Consider the following 6,723-nt stretch of genomic DNA (forward strand, 5'->3'; position numbering starts at 1 on the left):
CCCCCCCCCCCCCCCTCTATATGTGCTTCTGTTCTTTTTCTGTTCCATCAGCACCAGATTTCCTCTATAAAACTGGATCCAATCTCTGCGTGTAGAAGTACACCTAAAAGAGTGATGGTGAATCACAGTTTGAGCAGGCATATCTTTTTTTTTTTTTTTTTTTTTGAATAAGACATGAGATCTATTGTTTGTGACTGCACTGTGTTTTCATCTAAATGCAGACTGACTCAGAAGCCAGTGGAAGCAAATTCCATGTTCCAGGACCACACTCAATATCCCTGTGGGATTTTTCAAGGGGTGTCGTTTCCTTTCTGTGCAGGGTTTTACGCCGCTGGCCTATCTTCAAAGCTCTCACACCAAAACAAACATCAGGAATTCAAGTAGGGGGCGAGGGATGCACCTTTTCTTATCAAAGCAAGAAAAAAAAAATAGAGAGAAACATGTGATAACCTCATTGGATTTCTGCGGCTAAATGCGCAACATGTCACATCCACAGATTCATTACGCACAAGTCTGTCCACAACACAAAGTAGTATTAACAGAGACTGATATTAAAACATTCATGCTAATGAGAGAAGTGAATAAACATCATACAGTATATGAACTAGTTATAAAATGAGTCATAGCTGCGGTTGAAAATACATTTACTTACTGTACTAAAGTATTTTTTCTCCACTACATTTCAGGAATATTGTACTTTTTACTCATTTATTTAACAGCTATTGTTACTAGTTACATTACTGAAGATGAAACATATGACAAACTTATAAAATATGATGTATAACTACAGATTAAAAGCCCTCCAGTCGTTTTCAGTCTGTGTGTCTGATTAGATCTGCTCCCGTTGAAGTTGTGTAAAGCTACGCTCAGATGTATGTGAGGTCACCAAACTCTATGTAATAATATGAATTTGAAGGTAGTTGTTATTCGTCCTGCAGCAGTTTATACAATAGTTCAAATTAGTTCCACTGCAACAGGCACCATTAAAGCTGCTTACATTTTATTGCATCAATAATAATTATAATAATAATCCACTAATGCAATATACTTAATATGGAGCCCTGATGTCATGATTTAAAAAAAAAAAAAAAAAATCCCCCTAGAAAACATAAGGTAGGTAACATAAGATATAATTTAATAACTTGTGTTAACAAGATAGACAAGAAGAATAAGTAATAAGATTAATAAGATAAAAATTAATAAATAGACAACATTTTAAGTTGCAAATATGTTTTAAAAAAACATTTAGTGAAATTGCAGCTTTTGACTGACACTTTATTGTCCACGACTACATGATGATTTAACATGTTTTTTAGCAAATTGTGCAACATAATTTGTGTAATTGTGCCAGCTTCAGACTTGAAATGGCACAGTTCTGTGCAGCAGGTGGCCTCGTTTGTGTTGCTGTAACATTTGTTTTTAATACTAATTGTAGTAGCACAAGTTTTTCTGTTTATAACATTAGAAGTTTACCTTTTTACTAAATTCACCACACCTGTTCAAAACACAGACCCATTTAAGCAGCACATTTTTCCACTGGATATGTTTTATCTCAGACTGTTAGGCTCTATTTTTATGCTGTCATTTTTTACTCAACCAAAAGGGTGAAAGGAATCAAAGTAAGTTGTACTTTCCCTAATGAGCGATATGAATAAAAATATGGCTGTGATTTATATTCATATACAGTATATTCATTTCCCTGTCTGACTTGTCATAGGGGGAATTTTTCCTTTTATAGATCTACTTCTCAGTAATGAGAAAATACGTCAAAAGGGAACTTCACTATATTTTTGATTACACTTAAGAAATGTTTAAATGCAAACAACTCAATTGAAACATACCCTGAACGTGTCTTTTCACTACGCAGCCTCCACAGCAAGGTCATAGAAGAGGTAAACACTTCAGCAGGCCAGGTGTTTGCAAGCCTGAGCACCTGAACCCCAGAACACTCAATTCAAAGCCTGCTCACTGCACAACTATGATTTTTTTCTTTTTTTCTTCACCTTGAGAGTAAAACAGAGTCCAGAGGAAATGGGGCCGGTGAGTAGTAAAGGGTGTAGTACAAGCTTGGCACTTTGTTCTCCACAGCTGAGGCTTCGTCCTGCTTTCAGAAGACTATTCCCAGATCAGGTCCGCCTTCTCCACTGTACTTTCTTCTCCAACTAAGAACAGTAAGAAACTTTTCTTTTCCAGTAACTTCAGACTTAATTTAAATTACGGAACATTTAAGCTGTGGGACAATTACTAAGTAATAACTTGATAAGGTAATTTAGAGTAGGAGCCATCAAATAGAGGATTTGTCTTTATGATTCAAACGTTTATGATGTCCTTTCATTCATGTCACAGACTAAATATTGATTTTATATCAAATCACATTATAGGTTAGATTCTACCTCAAAAACAAAATTGATTTAAACATTATACTTAACCACATGTTGTCGTTTGCTCGACTGCTGTTTCTTTAGGGCTGTCTTTGTTATTTACTATTTGATCACAAGTTTCTTTTTTGTGAGACAGAATGTGCTTTGAGTCGTATGGCACAATCTACGGTGGCCTGGAAGTCAAGGATATTGACTTCACTTTTTCATGAAAACAATTAAAACATTCTCCTTATTTAATGATAAATGTGTAGCAAACTCATACTTTCTTCTGAAATAATGTATCAGTACTCGCAACATTTTATTTTAACCTCCAATCTAGAATTCATATATATAAATACAGTATAAGAAATGGAAAAAAAAATGAAAGGTTTGCTGCACTACAAGTTTAAATACTTCTTCACACATAAAATCTTAATAAAAAATTAGTAAGTGGACCTTTGGTTATATTACTATTTCCAAAGTAAAGAATATAACCTTCAACCTTAATGTGTTTTGATGAATTTTGAACACATTTATAAAGCTGTGAATGATTTTCTAGGTGTACTCTATATAAACAGTTAATAAATAATATCACAGTGCAGGGATTTGTTCATGTGTCTAATTACATATCATTAAATATGATTACGACTGTCACATCAGTCATTCATTAACTGTCTACACAACAATTATGGATGCTTGAAGTCAATGTCATTTATTATCCTTTCATTTACGCCCTCTACTGCAGCTGTTTACTTCACACAATTATGTAAACATCACGTACATCATGTATGTATGGATGTATACTGTGCATCTTTACAAACTACCTATTATTTATTTTTTTTTTTTTGCTTTGTAATTTTAACATAAATTACTTTATTATCATAGAAGGTGGGATGATATATTGATAAATAAACATACTTCTTTATGGGTTTCTTTATACCACTGTTCTTTATCATTTTCATAATCCTCACCCTGAAATCAATTTCTGAGTCTGGTCAGTAAAACTGGGGCTAGCGAGCGGGGAGAGGGAGTGAGTAGTACAAGCTAGGCATTTTGTTCACTACAGCTGAGTCTCCGTCCTGCTTTCAGGCTATTCCCAGGCCGGGCCTGCCTACTGTGCTGCACTCCCCTGCCTGCCTATGATTTGTGGAGTCCACTGGGGAAGGAGCTAGCTCTCCCATAGGTTAAAATCTGCAAACAATGAGTCCTGTGTCTGTGAAGGATGGCCTACATCCCTCCCCATTTGTCTGCGCTTTATCCCCATCTCAGAATCAATTGTTAAACCCCAAAGTTTGCTTAACATGCACTCCCTGTTATGCTGGGGGGAAAGAAAAAAAAAAACGAAGGGGGGGGGGTGCAGAAATAGAGGCGAGAGTGAGACAGGGGAAGAGAAAGAGATCAATGTTGTCCCGAAGTAGAGGTGTGGATGAGAGGGACTTTCAGTATGACTTTCAGGGTCCTAATTAGGGACAGGACAGCGAGCTACCTCTCTCTGTGACATTTAGCTGGACATACTTGATAAATGTCACACGGCTGGATACAGCCACGACAAATGGATGCATCAACAACGGCTTAATAACCTTTACTGATAGTCCTGCCAGGAATTCCAATTCCTCATCTGCTCTCCCTTGCATCCCTAAAACACCGACTGCTAATAATCCACACTGGGTGCGGGCTGGATGCGCTTGCATGTGTGTATTTGCTTGTGCGGGTTAAGCCAAATGAAGTGTACCAGGAGGCTGTCAGCATGTACCCTCACGCTTACGTGAGTGTGTACGGCTGTGTGCTCGAACGTTGCGATGTGTGAGCGCCAAATTATCTTGGCCAGGATAGCAGCAGCGAGAGGGAGACATTTATAAACAATCAGAGAAAATGGAGAGCTGTACACCTCCCGCACATCTTTCCAAACTTATATCTCGCTGAGAAGCCAACTGAATTAATCAGCTCCCAGGACAATACAACAATCGGAAAACATGAAGCAGAAGATTGAGCCATTTCTCAGTAATAAGATCATTCAGGAAATAAATGTCATGTACGTCATGTGAGCAAAAACTTCTAATAAAATAATCAAGGCGTTGCTTAAGTGGGACAAACAATCCTATTTGGGACTAACTGAGTCTCGGAGAGCAAAATCCTCAGAGGTGTTTTTAAGAGTTACTACCAATGAGCCTGTCAGACTTTAGTTCATTTTTAATGAAGAGCACAGTCAGACTTAAACTCTGGCATATCAGTTTTTCACTGGATTCATTTCGGTCCCGTTTGGAACTTGTAATTGGCCTCTGATTAAAAGTGACATCCCGGCAAGTAGCTGGAAGATTTGATAAACTGTGAGTCTTTATGTGAAGCCCAGGCCAGTTGTGAGTCAACCGACAACTACATGACATATTTGGGGCAAAACACAAATAAGGTGCCGTTGGTCTTTCGGTCAATTGTCTCGGAAAGCAGCTGATTTGGCACCGCGAGCTTGCCGCAATATGAAATTGGCAGCTTTTACACAATAAAGCACTTTCTTATGTCTTTTTACACTTTTCCTTTGTATTACTTTTGCTTAGGGCAGTGATTATTTTAAAAGAACAAACCCCAAATGGACATGCTAAGGCTTCTTTTCTTTTGAAGTTAGTCTTTGATATGGAGAATACGTACATAGATTTATATTTATGGTTTGCTCTGCATATAAAATAAAAAAACATTTATCTGATTAAATTAATTGTCTAAATATATACTCCTTGGTTTGTTTCAGGGATTCTTTTATCTGTGAAGTGCACTGTGCTCTCCCTGGACCTAAGCTCCTGAGTGATTACCCTTGGTGTGTGTATGTGTGTGTAAGCATGCCCGAAGTGCATTCACATGCGCTGGAGTGTTTGCGTATACCTGCATATGCATGTATATGCGTGTATATGTGTGTAGTATGTTTCAAATCATGCAGCCTTAGCTGCTGTGTGGTGGCTAATTGCCTCTCCTGAGGAATAATTAGGTGACAAAAGCAAACGTAATGGTGCCTCGGCTGCAGGAAAAGATATATGTTATGTCTTGTGTGTGGTTCAGCGTGCAGCGCCATTTGTTTGCCGGTGGTAAGGATAGGAGGAGAGGACATGGCAGAGGCCGTAGATTTGGAGGCCAAAACCTGGAGAAACAAAGATGGTGCAACAATTAATTACGGCTAATTAGATGTATCCGTTATATTTACTGGGCCAACAATAAATCAAATGGTCAAGCTATTTTTGTCCCTAAAAGACTTGTAACTAACGCCCAGCAAGCATGTACATGTGTGAATATGCTGATGAGGGTGTGTTTGTGTTAATGCACTGTATTTTTGGACCTGTATGTGTGTGTGTGTGTGTGTGTGTGTGTGTGTGTGTGTGTGTGTGTGTGTGTGTGTGTGTGTGTGTGCGCGTGCATGTGTGTAAACTGCTATTTACTGTTTGCTTTCCAGGTGTTCAGAGCTGGGTCGCTGCGGACTCCCTCCTCTTAGATTAATAATCCATTAGTAATCCATTTCACTAATGAGCACTCAGCGGAGAGTCGGGACCGAGGGGGACACGGAGACGGTCAAGGGAAGCCAAGTGCATAATTAATGTCTCAGCCAATCAGATGTGCTATTACAGTTGCTCCCTCCTGGAGTGAGATGTCACCTGTCCAATAAAATGTGTGCGTTTAACTTCCTTTCTGATGAGTGAACAAATTAAATTGATCAAATTCCTGTTAGAAACAAAAAGAATAAGAATAACTTCATTTTAAAGTCAAATTAAAAAATGAATTCTTTGAATCTGGTTGTATCAGAAATCATAACACTGGAGCAATTGTGCATAGTTTGAATTTTTTCCTAAAAAAATATGTAAGCCTCTGATCTCTGGATAAGCATTTCCCATGTCAGTGTTCATCAGCTCTCACTCGCTGTTCGTCCCACATTGAGAAGAGTGGGTGTAGCTAGGATTAGCTGTCTCTGTCATGGGTCCAGTACGGAGAAGACAAATAACCAGACTGTGAAAACTCTCAGCATGTGCAGCCCTGTAACTTTACTACTCCACGATTAGAATCACAACATGGAGTAACTGACGTACAGAGTGATGTACAAAGTGCTCAAATCACAGATGGGACTTAGCGCAAACAGCAACAGCTAACACTGTCAATCGCCTAGTCGGCTAACCGCGTGCTTGACTGTTGGACTGTTGTGATATAATTAAAAATATCACAATACAAAATAGTTTATGTAAACTCTTTCATGGCAGAAGTTGGACCAATCAAATTACAGAACACAAATTATGATTTAAAAAAAACAAACATTCATGCACACTGGAAGCAAAATCAATAAAACTTAAATTTCTTCTTTGTAATAATTACAATTTTTACCTAACAGGTACAC

The sequence above is a fragment of the Seriola lalandi genome, unplaced genomic scaffold (assembly GCF_002814215.2).
Source record: "Seriola lalandi dorsalis isolate HSWRI2012SDOR001 ecotype SW California unplaced genomic scaffold, Sedor1 jcf7180002053896, whole genome shotgun sequence".
NCBI lineage: Eukaryota > Metazoa > Chordata > Actinopteri > Carangiformes > Carangidae > Seriola > Seriola lalandi.